General features: G+C 46.3%; 1 protein-coding gene across 1 annotated transcript in view; it reads left to right on the top strand.

The window, feature by feature from the left end:
• LOC144504566 (uncharacterized) overlaps positions 1-16,315 on the top strand; it is a 72,672-nt gene extending 56,357 nt beyond the window's left edge. Inside the window, exon 4 of the mRNA XM_078230118.1 lies at positions 16,055-16,315. The gene's annotated coding sequence lies outside the window, so the exon portion shown is untranslated. The remainder of the gene's footprint in view (positions 1-16,054) is intronic.
• Positions 16,316-16,945: the final 630 nt, after the last annotated feature.

Genomic DNA, 16,945 nt, shown 5'->3' with positions numbered 1-16,945 from the left:
TAAATTCCAGTATCACGTGAACATTAATCTTTATGGGGTTCATTTCATTGGAACAGTGTTTAGCTGTTAAGGTTGACACTATTTCATGATTTTTATTTTCTTGTTTGTAATTGGTAAAATGCATTACTAATTTTCTTTCCGTACATGTTAACTATATTCTTAAATAAACTTTGTTTCATAAAAGCTTCCTAGTGGGTCATTTAAATCATGCCTGAAGGGAAAGATCTCATGCTCATCCTCGCTAAATTCAAAGCGCAAAACTTATGATTTAGGCAGACTTCATAAAACACTTTGGAGTTTTGAACTGAATTATCACAGAAATATACCAATCTCCTTCTTGAAACCATTCAATGATTCAGACTTCACCGCGCTATGGGGCAGTGAGTTCCACAAATTCACCACCCTCTGTGAGAAGTAGTTTCTCCTCATCTCAGTTATAAATCTACTCCTCTCAACCTATACCTGTAACCTCATGTTTGAGATTGCCCCATAAGAGGAAACATTTGGTCTACATTTACTTGATCAATCCCTTTTAAAATTTTATATACCTCGATCAGATCCCCTCTCTTCCTTCTAAAATCCAGCAAGTATAAGCCCAAACTATTTAATGTCTCCTCATACGTCAACTCTTTCAGCCCTGGAATCAACCTGGTGAACCTTCTCTGAACTGCCTCCAAATGTCCTTCCTCAAATAAGGAGACCAAAACTGGACACAGTGCTCCAGATGTGCCTCACCAACACCCTATACAATTGCAACAATACTTCTCTACTTTTATACTCCAGTCCGCTTGCAATAAATTCCAACATCCCATTTGTCTTTTTTATTACGTATTGCACCTGCATACTGAATTTCTGTGATTCATGAACATAGACACCCAGATCCCTCTGCCTGGACACATTTTGAATCTGCTTTTCATTTAGATAATAATTTGCCTTTCTATTTTTGCTGCCAAAATGGATAACCACTAACATAGCCACATTAAACTCCATCTGCCAACCTTTGGTCCATTCTCTGAGCCTATTTATATCCATTTGTAAAATCTTTACCACTGCCTGCTTTCCCACTTATTTTAGAATCACCTGCAAATTTTGCGATGTTACACTCTATCCCTGCTTGCAGGTCATTTATATAGATTGTAAAGTTGAGGTCCAAGGACTAACCCCTGCGGCACCCTCCTAGTTACATTTTGCCAGCCAGAGAAGGACCCATTTATCCCGACCCTCTGCTTTCTGTCAGTCAGCCAATCTTCAATCCAATCTCGTACTCTACCCCCAAACCCCTGCAATCTCACCTTCTGGATCAGTCTTTTATGCGGCACCTTGTCAAACGCATTCTGGAAGTCTAGACATACCACATCCATGGGTTTCCCACTATCCATCATGCTGGTTATGTCCTCAAAGAACTCAAGCAGGTTAGTCAAGTATGACTTACCCTTCATAAAACCAGGCTGGCAATGGTGGATTGAGCTTTGTCTTTCCAAATGCTCATTCATCTCCTCCTTAATGATTGATTCCAGCAACTTCCCCACTACAGAGGTCAAGCTAACCGGCCTATAGTTTCCTACTTTTTGCCTCTCTCCCTTTTTGAATATGGGTGTCATATTAGCGTGTATCCAATCCATTGGGACCTTACCAGAATCCAAGGAATTTTGAAATATCACAACCAATGCATCCCACTATCTCTGCTGCCACCTCCTTTGATATACAAGGGTGCAGGCCATCAGGTCCCGGAGACTTATTTGTCTTTAATTCCATTAGTTTATTCAATACCTTCCCCCTCGTGATGATTATTGCACACGTTTTTGTAAAAGCGATAGTTTTTGGTAAATCTTCATTATTCTCTACCGTGAAGAAAAAAGCAAAATATTGGTTTAGTGCCTCAGCCATCTCTGTGTTCCCCATTAATACCTCACCAGTATTGTCCTCTAAAGGACCATCATTGACTTCAGCTATTCTCATCCTCCTTATATACTATAAACTTACAGAAGCTTTTGGTATTTGTGTTTATGTTCTCTGCTAGTTTCCTTACGTAGTTCATCTTTGTTCTTTTGGTTCTCTTTTTAGTAGTCTTTTGCTGAACCTTAAAGTTCTCCCAGTCCTCCAGCTTACCAATAGCTTTTGCAGTTTGGTATGCCCTAGTTTTTGTCTTTATGACCTTTTTGTCTTCCTTGTCCAGCCATGGAATGTTTTTCTTCCTTTTACAATTCGCCAGGGAGGTCAGGGGAAGTAGTGGTTGAGAGGATTGGCAGATCAAGCCTCAGAGGTGGGGAATGGAGGTGGAGGGGGGTTGTGGGGTGGGGATGGTCAGGTTGGGCCTGTGGGGATGGAGTGGTTGGATTGGGATGGTGGTGGGGTGTTGAGTTGGGGGAGGAAAGTAGTTGGGTCGCGTTGGGCCTGTGACGGTGTTGGAGCCAGGCTGTGTTGACGAAGGTCAGGTCAGGTTGACCTGAGAGAGGCAGGGGTTGCGTCGGGTTGGGGGATGATTGGGTCAGTCTGGATCTGTTGGGGAGGGTGGAGGAGGTGTGGGGAGGGGGCAGGTCAGTGTGAGGTGTGGGGGAAGGGGTTGGGCCGAGACTGTGGACCGGTGGTGGGTGGATTTGGTGCGGGCCTCGGGTCGGGTCTGGGAGGGGGGAGGACTTCTGGGTGATTGCCATGCAACCTTTAACTGTGATCTTCCAGAAAGGGTCCCCCAGCGGATGTTTTAGGTACCCCACCCAATCTGATGCTAGGGAGCTCAGGTTATGGCCCAGTGTAGTTCTCTCTCCTGGAACAAGTAGGGTCTTTCACGTCTCTGATGCAGCAACGAATGGTGAGTTGTGAGATGGTTTCTAAGTCACATGTTCCGGCCTTGAAAAATACATTTGAAAAATGATTCCGGGACAAGGCTGATAGACACTGGCAGCTGATCCTCATCCTGGGCTGCCGGTCTGCTTCCAAGAGGTGCCACAGTTTTGTGAAGTGCATTGCTTCTGCCAAAGATGGCAGGTAGATGTACTCCCTAAACACCTTAGATGAGTGACACAGTGGTTAGCTCTGCCTCACAGTTCCAGGGACCTGGGTTCGATTCTGGCCTTGGGTTACTCTCTGCGTAGAGGTTGTCTATGTGGGATTTTCTCCAGGTGCTCAGGTTTTCTCCCACAGTCCTAAGATGTGCAGGTTAGGTGGATTAGCCATGGTAAATGCGCAGGGTTATGGGAATAGTGCTGGGAGGAGGGCCTGGATGGGATGCTCTTTCAGAGTGTCGGTGCAGACTCGATGGGCCAAATGACCTCTTTCTACACTATAAGGATTCTATGGATTCTATGGAATATCTCTTGCTGAGAGCCCTTCTGCCTCCTTCCTCTGTGAACTGGTTGTCTCCTTTGCTGTCTGTGCTCCATCTCTCTTTCACCTTGCAGCCCAAGGAGAAAAGCAGCTCTATCCTCCATGACTGTGGGTAAGGAGGGTGTCCAGAGGCTTTGTAGGTGCAACTAAGCTCTTTGCAAGATTCAGGACAACTGCTTCCAGAATTTACCAATTTTTCTGAACTCTTCCAAACATCCAGTACTTTTACAAACTCAGCAAGAGCCATCACGCCCACTCTAACACCTTGAACAACGTCGTATTTGGTGCGATGTGTACTGGAAGTGAGCGGGGGTGGCATTGGCACCAGTTTTGTACCAAGCCATCACCCAGAGCACTGAAACTACTCAGTGAAATTTTGCAATCAAACTCTCTGCACGTATCATTGCACATTAACGAGAACAATGAAATGATACTTCTGGTCCAATTTAATTAGGACTTATTTAACTTAAAATAGAACAGTAATCTTGTTCATTCAAGTCAGATTGAACCCAATTATTTGACATGTAAATCAACATGCTCACCTTATATTTGATAGACGTTACACATACCATATTTAGCAGTGATTGAGCTGCAGTGTTGTTTCTGACCAGGTTATCCCAGTTCTCTTTCCCTTCTGATTGCACTGGAGGGGGTGCAGAGGAGATTCACCAGGATGTTGCCTGGGATGGAACATTTGAGTTATGAAGAGAGGTTGAATAGGCTTGGGTTGTTTTCGTTGGAGCGGAGAAGACTGAGGGGCGGCCTGCTCGAGGTGTACAAGGTTATGAGGGGCATGGACAGAGTGGATAAGGAGCAGCTGTTCCCTTTAGTTTAAGGGTCAGTTATGAGGGGACATAGGTTCAAGGTGAGGGGCAGGAGGTTTAAGGGGGATGTGAGGAAAAACTATTTTACCAGAGGGTGGTGACAGTCTGGAATGCACTGCCTGGGAGTGTGGTGGAGGTGGGTTGTCTCGCATCCTTGAAAATGTACCTGGATGAGCACTTGGCATGTCATAACAGTCAAGGCTATGAGCCAAATGCTGGTAAATGGGATTAGGTGGGAGTTCAGGTGTTTCTCACATGCCGGTGCAGACTCAATGGGCTGAAGGGCCTCTTCTGCGCTGAATGATTCTATGTTACTAAATCTTCTCTCTGAATCATGACCCTCATCAGACCTGAAAAGGAAAATATTTTTTCTCCCTGATTGGGCATGAAGTAAGGACTTTGTCTAAAGACATGAGTGTTGGTCCAGAGATGTTGGCAGGGTCTACAATTCACTCATTTATCCCACTCAGATCTCTCTCTCTTCTGCTAATACTTGAATAATTTCTGGCAGTGCTGTACTTTAAAGGGCCTGAAAGGTGGAACAGAACTGATTAAAATCCACTTACTAAGCTAAGTTATTGATTTTAACAATTCTATACTGTCTCTTCCTCCTTCAGGTGGCATGCTCTAAGAGAGTGTTGGCATTGGCAACTATGTACTGTCTTTACGATGATGGTCTATGATTATGCTTGACAAGGTAATGGGAGCAGTCTCTGTAGCTTTGGCATTTGCCTTTTGCAGTATGGCTGACCAGAAAACTCCCCTAACCTTACCGCCTGCCATCAGGCACATTGGAAGGATGGAGTGCCCATCATCTTCTTGCCATCATGGCATTTTACCAGCAGCGCTGAAGATGGAGGACATCTCTTCTGCCCAGAGGCTAATTAAGCCATACATGTAGCTACTTAAGTGTCTCTTCCTGTCGCCAGTGGCATTTCACCAGTGGTGTCTGGGCCATCCATTGCCTGGTGAACTCTGGTGGCCTCCCTCTGGGCTCAGAGGAGGCCCTTCTAATCAGGCATTCTGTGACTCACAGAAGTGTTCCCTGGCAGCAATGGCAACCCAGTGACAAGCTCTGCCCTGCACCACGCCCCCCCACCCCACTCTGCCTTCACTAACATTTCACACCCTTTGCTGGGTCTACTTAGCTGACCCAGCACCCACTGTTTGAATGACAGTTTGCACCCATGATATTTTCCCTGCCAGCTATAGTCCCAAACGTGGCCACCAGTCCTGGTGGCGCTACTGAGACTGTTGAGCTGCCAGCCCTTCAATTGGCTGTTCTTATGATTGGGCCCCTGGCCTTCAAAGAGAGGAAGGCCCGAAGGGCAAATATTTAGTTGCTGGCTGTCCAGAAAATGTGGCCAGGAGGATTCAAAAAAAAGCTGGAGCTTGGCCTTGCTTTCAGGCCAGTCGCCGGAGCCCCTGCCTCACGTCAAAATTCTGGCGTTTGTTCTAGACTGTCCATCCAAAAGAAGTAGCCTCTTGGCCTACTTTTCTAATACTTGCTAATTGCCAACCACACCTGTGGTTGTCCCACTCCACCTGTGGTTGTCCCACTCCAAAACAGGTATATTGTTTTAGATAGTGTGGAGGAGTGTGCCTCTCCAGGGGTAAGACACAGTGACCATGTCACTGGCACACAGTCAGGCTCTGTGGCCCGGAAAGGGAAGAGAGGGGGTAGGAGAGCGATAGTGGTGGGGGATGCATCAGTTAGAGGCACAGACAGGCGATTCTGTGGGGGCGAAAAGGACTCCAGGATGGTAGTCTGCCTACCTGGTGCTGGGGTCACGGATGTCTCCGAGCGGATAGGAGGCATATTAAAAGGGGAAGATAAAGAAACGGATGTCATTTTACACATTGGTGGAAATGACGTAGATAGGAAGAGTAGGGGGATCCTAAGAGAGCAATTCAGGGAGTTGGGAAATAGGTTAAAAAGTAGGGTCACTAGGGTGGCCATCTCTGGGCTGCTCCCAATGCCTCGTGCCAGTGAGGCTAAGAATAGGGAGTTGGTACAAATGAATGCCTGGCTAAAGGACTGGTCCAGGAGGGAGGGCTTCATTTTCATAGATCAATGGGAGGTTTTCAGGAGAGGATGGCACCTGTACAAGAGGGAGGGGTCACAACTAAGTTGGAAGGGCACAAATATCCTGGCTGGGAGCTTTGCTAGTGCAGTTCGGGGGGGTTTAAACTAGTATGGCAGGGGGGTGGGGATCAAACTATTAGGTCTATAAGTGTGGTGGCTGGGGACGAGCTTGGGGCTGGGACAAGACTGGCAAAGAAGAAGAGCACTCTGGGGGAGGACGACCTCACTGAGCCTGGAGGTCTGGAGTGCTTATACTTCAATGCAAGGAGCGTAGCAGGTAAGACAGACGAACTTGGGGCCTTAATGCGCACGAGGAATTTGGATGTGGTTGCGGTGACAGAGACTTGGTTGAAAGAGGGACAGGACTGGCAGCTGAATATTCCAGGGTACAAGTGTTTTAGGCGAGACAGAGGAGGGGCCAAAAGAGGTGGGGGAGTAGCGGTATTAGTTGGAGAGCATATTACAGCGGTGCAGAGGGAGGACAATTCAGAGGGGTCGTGTAACGAGTCACTCTGGGTGGAGCTTAGAAACAGGAAAGGCGCAGTCACTATGTTGGGGGTGTACTACAGGCCCCCCAACAGCCCAAGGGAAGTGGAAGAATGGATATGTCAGGAGATACTGGATAGGTGCAGGAAAAATAGGGTTATTGTAGTGGGAGACTTCAATTTCCCTGGTATAGACTGGAAATCGCTGAGGGCAGGGACTCTGGATGGGGAGGAATTTGTAAAATGTGTACAGGAGGGTTCGTTGGAACAATATGTAGACAGCCCGACTAGAGAGGGGGCTATACTGGACCTGGTACTGGGGAATGAGCCCGGTCAGGTCTTCGAAGTTTTGGTAGGGGAACATGTGGCAAATAGTGACCACAATTCTGTTAGCTTTAGGATAGTGATGGAAAAGGATGAGTGGTGTCCCAAGGGTAAGGTGTTGGATTGGGGGAAGGCTAACTTTAGTGGGATCAGGCAGAAATTGGCAGCTCTTGATTGGGAGAGGCTGTTTGAGGGTAAATCCACATCTGGTATGTGGCAGTCTTTTAAGGAACGGTTGTTAGGGCTACAGGACAAGCATGTGCCTGTAAAAAAGAAGGATAGGAAGGGTAGGATTAGAGAACCGTGGATAACCAGGGAAATTGAGGGACTGGTCAAAAAGAAAAGAGAGGCGTATGTTAGGTCCAAGCAGCTCAAAACGGAGGGAGCTCTGGAGGAGTACAAAGAAAGTAGGAAAGTACTCAAACGGGGAATTAGAAGAGCAAAAAGGGGTCACGAAATGTTCTTGGCAGACAGGATTAAGGAGAATCCCAAGGCATTTTATTCATACATTAGGAACAAAAGGGTTGTTAGGGAAAAAATCGGACCTCTCAGGGACAAAAGTGGGGACTTATGCTTGGAGCCCAAAGAAGTAGGGGAGATCCTAAATGAATACTTTGCGTCGGTATTCACAAAGGAGAGGGATGTGTTGACTGGGAGTGTCTCGGAGGGGAGTGTTGAACCGTTGGAGAAAATCTCCATTACAAAGAAGGAAGTGTTAGGTTTGTTAGAGAATATAAAGACTGACAAATCCCCAGGGCCTGATGGAATCTATCCAAGGCTGCTCAGGGAGACGAGAGGTGAAATCGTTGGGCCTCTGACGCAAATCTTTGTCTCGTCACTGGACGCAGGTGAGGTCCCAGAGGATTGGAGGATAGCCAATGTGGTCCCGTTATTTAAGAAGGGTAGGAAGGATAACCCGGGTAATTATAGGCCGGTGAGCTTGACGTCCGTGGTGGGGAAGTTGTTGGAGAAGATTCTTAGAGATAGGATGTATGCGCATTTAGAAAGGAATAAACTCATTAACGATAGTCAGCATGGTTTTGTGAGAGGGAGGTCATGCCTCACTAACCTGGTGGTGTTTTTTGAAGAAGTGACCAAAATGGTTGACGAAGGAAGGGCCGTGGATGTTGTCTATATGGACTTTAGTAAAGCGTTTGACAAAGTCCCTCATGGTAGGCTAGTGAAAAAGGTTGGATCTCATGGGATAAAGGGGGAGGTGGCTAGATGGGTGGAGAATTGGCTTGGTCATAGAAGACAGAGGGTGGTAGTGGAAGGGTCTTTTTCCGGCTGGAGGCCTGTGACTAGTGGTGTACCGCAGGGCTCTGTATTGGGACCTCTGATGTTTGTGATTTATATAAATGATCTAGAAGAAGGAGTAACTGGGGTGATCAGTAAGTTTGCGGACGACACAAAACTGGCAGGACTTGCAGATAGTGAGGAACATTGTCAGAGGCTACAGAAGGATATAGATAGGCTGGAAATTTGGGCAAGGAAATGGCAGATGGAGTTCAATCCTGATAAATGTGAAGTGATGCATTTTGGTGGGAATAATGTAGGGAGGAGCTACACGATAAATGGAAGAACCATAAAGGGCGTAGAGACGCAGAGGGACCTGGGTGTGCAAGTCCACAGATCTTTGAAGGTGACGTCACAGGTGGAGAAGGTGGTGAAGAAGGCATATGGCATGCTTGCCTTTATAGGACGGGGCATAGAGTATAAAAGTTGGGGTCTGATGTTGCAGATGTATAGAACGTTGGTTCGGCCGCATTTGGAATACTGCGTCCAGTTCTGGTCGCCACACTACCAGAAGGACGTGGAGGCTTTGGAGAGAGTACAGAGGAGGTTTACCAGGATGTTGCCTGGTATGGAGGGGCTTGGTTATGAGGAGAGATTGGGGAAACTGGGGTTGTTCTCCTTGGAAAGACGGAGGATGAGGGGAGACTTAATAGAGGTGTATAAAATTATGAAAGGCATAGATAGGGTGAACGGTGGGAAGCTTTTCCCCGGGTCGGTTGTGACGTTCACGAGGGGTCATAGGTTCAAGGTGAAGGGGGGGAGGTTTAACACAGATATCAGAAGGACATATTTTACACAGAGGGTCGTGGGGGCCTGGAATGTGTTGCCGGGCAAGGTGGTGGAGGCGGACACACTGGGAACGTTTAAGACTTATCTAGACAGCTATATGAACGGAGTGGGAATGGAGGGATACAAAAGAGTGGTCTAGTTTGGACCAGGGAGCGGCGCGGGCTAATTGTTCTTTGTTTCTCGTTTCAAGGCTTCATTCTATGATCATCTTGCTGGTGCCAGTACAGAGCGAGACTGCGGATAGTTGGGAACCTGTCTCGGGGGCAGGGAATTCATATGGTGTTCGTGGAAGTGGAAATGAATAGGGTTGGGAAGCATTTTCCGATCAGGGCCAGTGTGATCTCCTGGACTCGTTTCGATCGCCTCAGGGGGTCGGAGAGGAATTTCCCAGATTTTCTTTCCCCATATTGGCCCTGGGGTTTTCACTCTGGGTTTTCGCCTCTCCCTGGAGATCACATGGTCTGGAATGGGGGGGTGGGGGTGAGTTAATAGGTTGTGATGAACAAAGCATCGTAGCTGTGAGGGACAGCTCGGTGGATAGGATATTAGTATGTAGATAGGCTGGAAAATTGGGTGGGGATCCTGGATTCAGGATTCAATCCTGGACCGGGGAGCGGCGCGGGCTTGGAGGACCGAAGGGCCTGTTCCTGTGCTGTATTGTTCTTTGTTCTTTTGTTCTTTGAGTTATTTAATTTGGGACGTTTCCTGGCTGGCTTGGTTTGCAGATCCCGTCCGCATTGAACTGACACTATGCATTCTTTCGAGGTGACAGGAGAAGAGGGATTTGCTCATGGTGAGACACCGGGATAAGTATGTAGGAGCCAAGTGAAAGGATATTGCATGTATTAATTCACCAGGGGGTGAGGTTGAACATTAATTCTATTGTTGAGGAGTCAGATGATGCCCCAGGCCACAGAAGGAGGTTGATGGGTATACACAAACAACTGTGTCAAAAACTGGAGAGCTTGTCAAAGAACGTGCACATAATTCCAAGCAGCTTGGGCCTAGCAGTAATTTGGCGCTGGCCTTTGCTTGGAGCCCAACATGATATAGGTGGCAGCCTACATCAGCACACTAGTGGAATTCACCATGATGCAGTGCCTTGATGGCCAGTGTCACAGCTTCCATTGCTACAGAGACTGGTCCCATCCAGCATCTGACTGCTGCAGTCAGATCTGAGATTGCTATAAACTCCGTTCTGGATCCCTCTGGGCCTAGAGCTGCTCAAGGTCATCTGCCATCTCGGCTGAATGTCAATAACTTTCCACCAGCTATGCAGCAGCCACTGAGAAACACTGTAAGAACACTAGGTTAAAACAGGCACACAAAAGACAAGAACTAATGGAATGCTCAAAGATAATTATTTTTGTTTACTTCATGTAACTACTGAACTTATAAAATTGGATTGGAATGTGCATTTCTAGTGTGTTGTAATATGGGGCCTTTAGCCGTCTCAGTGATGAGATCTTGAGACTTGTATATTTAAACATGGAATGTTTATTCGTCATTAACTATTTACAGATCCCAGATATTGTCTTGCATGGTGCTGCTTGTCCATGCAGACTGGCTTCCAGAATGTTCTCTTTGACCCTGATTTTATCGGCACGGCTGCCCGAGGCACGTAAGAATGCGCTCAAGACCAACAGGGAATGCCGTTCTGCGAGCCTTGCCTGCCCTGATTTCGGGGTTGCCGTGCCAGTAAAATCAGAGCTTCTGAGTCTATGCCATGTGACTCCATACACCATACTGTTGGTGGTGCTATTCTCCAGTCCCACCTTAACCCTTGCTCTGCCGAGGACCTTTTCATTACAATGCCGTGTGGGCACATTATACAACATAGTGGTTTTTGTGTTGTCAGTAAAGTGACAATGTGATTGTCAGTATTTGAGGAAAGATCATGAGTGAGTGACTGTTGGTGAATAGGGTGTATAGCTGAAGTTATTAATATCACATGAAATTTTTGATCAGTTAGAGCCCTGATAGAAAGGGACTGTCTACCTTGAGGCCTCCCCTCCTTTTTCTGTACTTTTCCTTTTGTGCATCTCTTCCTCCACTTGTTCTTCCTCATGCTTCTGAGAATGTAGCCTGATGGGTGACATGGTGGCACAGTGGTTAGCACTGCTGCCTCACAGTGCCAGGGACCCGGGTTCGATTCCCGGTTTGGGTCACTGTCTGTGCGGAGTCTGCATGGCCTCTGAGTCTGCGTGGGTTTTCTTTGGGTGCTCCAGTTTCCTCCCACAGTCTATAGATGTGCAGGTGGATCGACTATGCCAAATTGCCCGTTAGTAAAATAAAGTCAAATTTATTTATTAGTCACAACTAGGCTCACATTCACACTGCAATTAAGTTACTCTGAAAATCCCCTGGTCGCCACACTCAGGCGCTGTTTGGGTACACTGAGGGAGAATTTAGCATGGCCAATTCTCCTCAACTGCACATCTTTGGACTGTGGGAGGAAATCGGAGCACCTGGAGGAAGCCCACGCAGACCCAGGGAGAATGTGCAAACTCCACACAGACAGTGACCTAAGCCGGGAATTGAACCCCGGTCCCTGGTGCTGTGAGGCAGCAGTACTAACCACCGTGCCACCGTGTACCAAGATGTGTGGGTTCGGTGGATTAGCAGGATATGATACATGGAGTTATGGGGATAGGGCCTGGGTAGGATGCTTTGTCAGAAGCTTGGTGCAGACCCAATGGGCTAAATGGCCTCCTTCTGCATGGTAGGAATTCTATCATTCAGTGATTCTATGATGGCAGGAGCTGATCTTTCACATTGCCAAAGATTTGCAGCATGCAAGATACTGCCACAAATCTTCATGGCCGCTCAGTTGAATTCTGTAAGGCTACTCCAAGGAATCCAGGCAGCAGACACATTGCTCAAGGAAGCCGATGGTTTGCTCTACAAAGTTCTTTTGGATCTTTCTCTTCACCCTACCTGTAACTGCAACACTATGGGAGCGATTCACCCAGCCCACTGTGCTACTCTAGCAGTGCAGCGGGCCAGGAGACTCAAGTGGAGGCCGTTTAGCAGGCTTCCCACAGGGCGTCATGGCCTTCACGTGTCTCTGGCTGCCAGATTTCTGGTGTCATCATCTCTGCGCCAGAAGTTGGTGCGGAGTTATATAAATTTTGCTAATATTAATTTGCATTTGATTAGCAGGTCCGGGACTGAAGTCCCAGTGCTGACAGATCGGCGCATGCGCAGTGGCCCGCTCAGGGTTATGCTGCCGGCCTCTCCAGCAGGAATAGGTCCCACCCACAGAATTTCAGTATTATTCACATTAGGGCACTCAGTGATGCACAGAGTGTGTGAAATACATTTTGAAAAACCCGCTGAAAAAACCCAGTGGGATTTACTCCAGTTGTTATGCGCATTTTGCACTTAGAATTTTTGGGGGAGAATTCCATCCTATATACGGTGGCACAGTGGTTAGCACAGCTGCCTCACAGTGCCAGGGATCTGGGTTTGATTCCCGGGTTGGGACACTGTGTGGAGTTTGCACGTTCTCCCTGTGTCTGCGCGGGTTTCCTCCGGGTGCTCCAATTTCCTCCCACAGTCCAAAGATATGCGGGTTAGGTGGATTGGCCATGCTAAGTTGCCCCTTGGTGTCAGGGGTACTAGCTAGGGTAAATGCATGGGGATAGGGCCTGGGTGGGATTGTGATTGGTGCAGAACTGTTGGGCCGACTGGCCTCCTTCTGCACTGTAGGATTCTATAATTCTGCTATCTTCTTCCTTCTCCCGTATGTACTTTATGAATGGTATATTTTGCCTGTATAGCACGCCAGACACAATACTTTTCACTGTATCTCAGTACATGTGACAATAATAAATCAAATCAAAGCAAATGCTCTCATTGTAGGCCTGCTGTGCATGTGTGCATGGATTCCATGACCAGTGTTATGAGTCATTCCATGTGTAGATAACCCTTGACACACAGTCTTCAACTTGCTATGGTAGTTCAGATACAGATGGTACAGATGACTGGCACAAAATGAAGGAATTGTAACAACTGCCGGGAGAACGAGCATTCACCTGCACGCTACACTTTTTAAAAGACATGAACCTTGTCTCTGTGGCCCACCATATGAGCTGGCATTGTTCCCTATGTTCTACGAAAACAACATTTTTAATAAGTCATCAATCTTTTTAAACAGTCTTTTTGTGAATCCTTGAGTCATGTTGTTTACCGTCTGGCTTTTTACATGTGTTTACCTTTTTTCCATCAGTGAGGCATTCAAGGTTTTTTTGAGTTCCCGCACTTTCTGTGCTGTGTGTTGACTAGCATTTTGACAATGATTCAAATGCTGCATAACGTGGTCTAATTTTGACTTTATTAATTCAATTAACAGCTCAATTTCTTCATTATATAGGTCCCTTCCTTTACAGGGTCACAGGCACCTGGACTGCCAAAGGCAATAGTCCATATTCTGCTTTCAGATTGTGGTTGTCGCTGCAGCAGTCAACAGAAGTTATTCACAACCTCTACTGTGAAGCAAACATCTCTCATGTTGGCTCTTGCTGAAGTACCTTCTCCTCCTCCTCGCTCTTCTAATAACATGCCTTGATCTATATGGCCTCTCTTCAATCTCCCAGTCATGTTTAATTCCCAGAGAGAACCCTACCGGGCCAAAAGTCACTTATTTCAGGACAAGATTTTAAATCAAGTAAATTGTACTTCAAGACCAGTCAGACCACTGCTATAGTGCAGTGATCAGCAATCCAGGCTGGTGAGTGGGCCACACTCAGAACCCTGATGGGCCGCAGGTTGCTACCACTGCCTGTAGACGATTCAAACTCCAGACGAGTATTGGAAACATGCAAGTATACACTGATGCGCGTTATCATACACGAGGCTTGATGCTCAGGAAATAAAGGCTTTTATTTGCTGTAACAAAGCAACTACCAATTATATACACGATCCCAGACTGAGGGGTCCCAGCCAGAGCAGGGACCTTTATACCTCTCCCAGGAGGCGGAGCCCGACTGGGATGTACCACAATACTACAATACAAAGGTGGAACAACCCCACCCTAACCCCAACAGCAACAAGTAGAACAACCCATCCCTAACCCAACAGCAACATATGTACATACTTGTAGTACTGGCCAGACCCTGGCTCAGTACTATCCAGTGGGAACCAACGATGGTTCACCACATACACACAATTGCACCAACAAGCAGAAGAAAAAACCTGTAAGTAGTTCAAGATCCTTTAAATAGCGCTGGGATGTCCTTAATTCCATTTAATGTTGTGTTCACCCATGGAGGGTTAAGACGAGGTGTTGGAGTGTGCAGTTGAAAACTGGCACTGCTGGTGTCAAAACAATGTTGCATGCTGATTTGTACCATAATCTGTTCACTTTGTATACTGTTGACAGTCATTTTGGCGAGCACCAACCATCTTACCAAGGTGGTGTCCAAGCAGTTCCTGTCAGAAGAGTATGCATGTATCTTGCACCTCATTTCCGATTGTTAATTTGACACACAGTGCCTACAATTAGATGTTACACAGCCCAAATGAGTCCCTATTGTTTTTTGCACCAACCTGCTGTACACTTAGGAAGCCAAAGAGATAAAAATGCATCTCCATGCATGACACAGATTACTGACATCATGCTGTGTACATGACGTGGTGACACAGCTCCACAGGCGTTGTTTTGCTTTGCTAGGCCTCAGAAGACAAGCATCAATCTATCTGATGGTGGATCAGGGCAGTTATTTAAACAGCTTTAATCGTATGTGTGCTTCAGATTGCTATCAGCAACCTTTGACCTTTCCCTTTGGAATCTCCTGGAACAAGGCACCATTCTGACAGAATTGCATTAAAGCTCGAGTATTCTTTATCCAAATCCCTCAGGGCTGATTGCGTTTCGGATTTCAGATCATTTTGGTTTTTGAATACCATATATAGGCCTAGGACTATGTAAATTACAATAGCTAAATCCTAGGCTAGCCGCAGTCTAAAATAAATAAAATGGACAGAAAAGTAAGATATACCGCTGAAAAATGAGTACAGGGATCGTACCTTTAAGAAGTTTCCGCCTATGGTGCTATCTGTGATTCTATTTGTAGGAGAGGGTTCTGAGTGTTGATGTACTCTGCTGTGTGACATTCTTGAATTGTCCTTCCAGCTTCCTCTACCCCAGCAACATTAATGAGAGCTTGAGTTAGAGACAGCCCGCGCTAAAGGTTGGGTGTGGTCAGCGAGCTTCGTGTCAGCTCAGATCAGAGACTTCCCACACTAAAGGATAATGAAGTTCAAAAAATGTGCAGATTTTGGATGTGCTCGGTTTTCTGATTTATGGATAAAACAACCATGAAAAGCACGAGTCTCTCTCCTGTTTCCAGAGATCTGCCTATCCTGCCTGACAATTGTCTACTGTCAAGTTGAGTAGAAAGTATGATTGTTTTTGCTTGCACTGTGTTCCATATGATTGTGGAAACTAGTCATTGAACTCATTCATGTGGCGCTTATGGTCTGAATTCCTAGCTTCATGCATTTGCAAAGTGTCGGTAAATTCAGGAGGAAACCAGTGTTCTTATTTATACCTTATTGAGATATATAGGATTCTCAGGGGGCTTTGACAGGGTAAATGTTGAGAAATTGTTTCCTCCGGTGGAAGTCTAGGACGAGAGGGATCGCCATGTAAGACAAAGATGAGGAATGTTTTGCTCTTAGAGGATACTGAATCTGTAAAATTCTTTACTGCAGAGGGCTGTAGAAACTGGGTTAAATATGTTCAAGGCTGAGATGGATTTTTAATCGGTAAGGCAATCAAGGGGTATGGGGATAAGACGGGAAAGTGGAGTCAAATATTTTCATATCAGATCAATCATGATCTCACTGAATAACAGAGCAGACTCAATGGGCTGAAAAGTCTACATCTGTTTCTACGTCTTATGGTCTTGTGTTTTATACAGGAAGTCCAAACTATTTAGAAGACAGTCTGTCTCATCTGCCACATGACATGTCAGAAGAGGGCCCATTCTGGAGGATTTTCCTGACTGCTTCACTCCTATTCGCACCATTCTCTCCCTAAAAGTCAACAAAACAAAGGAAATTGTCATTGACTTCAGGAGGCATAAAGGAGAACATGCCCCTGTCTACATCAATGGGGAGGAAGTAGAAATGGTCGAGAGCTTCAAGTTTTTAGGTGTCCAGATCACCAACAACCTGACCTGGTCCCCCCATGCTGACACTATAGTTAAGAAAGCCCACCAATGCCTCTACTTTCTCAGAAGACTAAGGAAATTTGGCATGTCAGCTACGACTGTCACTAACTTTTACAGATGCACCATAGAAAGCATTCTTTCTGGTTGTATCACAGCTTGGTATGGCTCCTGCTCTGCCCAAGACCACAAGGAACGACAAAAGGTCGTGAATGTAGCCCAATCCATCAGGCAAACCAACTTCCCATCCATTGACTCTGTCTACACTTCCCGTTGCCTTGGCAAAGCAGCCAGCATAATTAAGGACCCCACGCACCCCGAACATTCTCTCTTTCACCTTCTTCCGTCAGGGAAAAGATACAAAAGTCTGAGGTCACGTACCAACTGATTCAAGAACAGCTTCTCCCCTGCTGCTGTTAGACTTTTGAATGGACTTACCTTGTACTAAGTTTATCTTTCTCTACATCCTAGCTATGACTGTAACACTACATTCTGCACTCTCTCGTTTCCTTCTCTATGAACGGTATGTTTTGTTTGTATAGCGCAAGAAACAATACTTTTCACTATGTTAATACACGTGACAATAAATCAAATCAAATCAAATCCTTGACTGTCTGGTGGTAGTCCCAATGTCTCTTGGTA

Source organism: Mustelus asterias, chromosome 15 (assembly GCF_964213995.1).
Source record: "Mustelus asterias chromosome 15, sMusAst1.hap1.1, whole genome shotgun sequence".
Classification (NCBI taxonomy): domain Eukaryota; kingdom Metazoa; phylum Chordata; class Chondrichthyes; order Carcharhiniformes; family Triakidae; genus Mustelus; species Mustelus asterias.
Note: the sequence above shows the minus strand (reverse complement) of the source record. Positions and strands in the feature narration are given on the sequence as shown.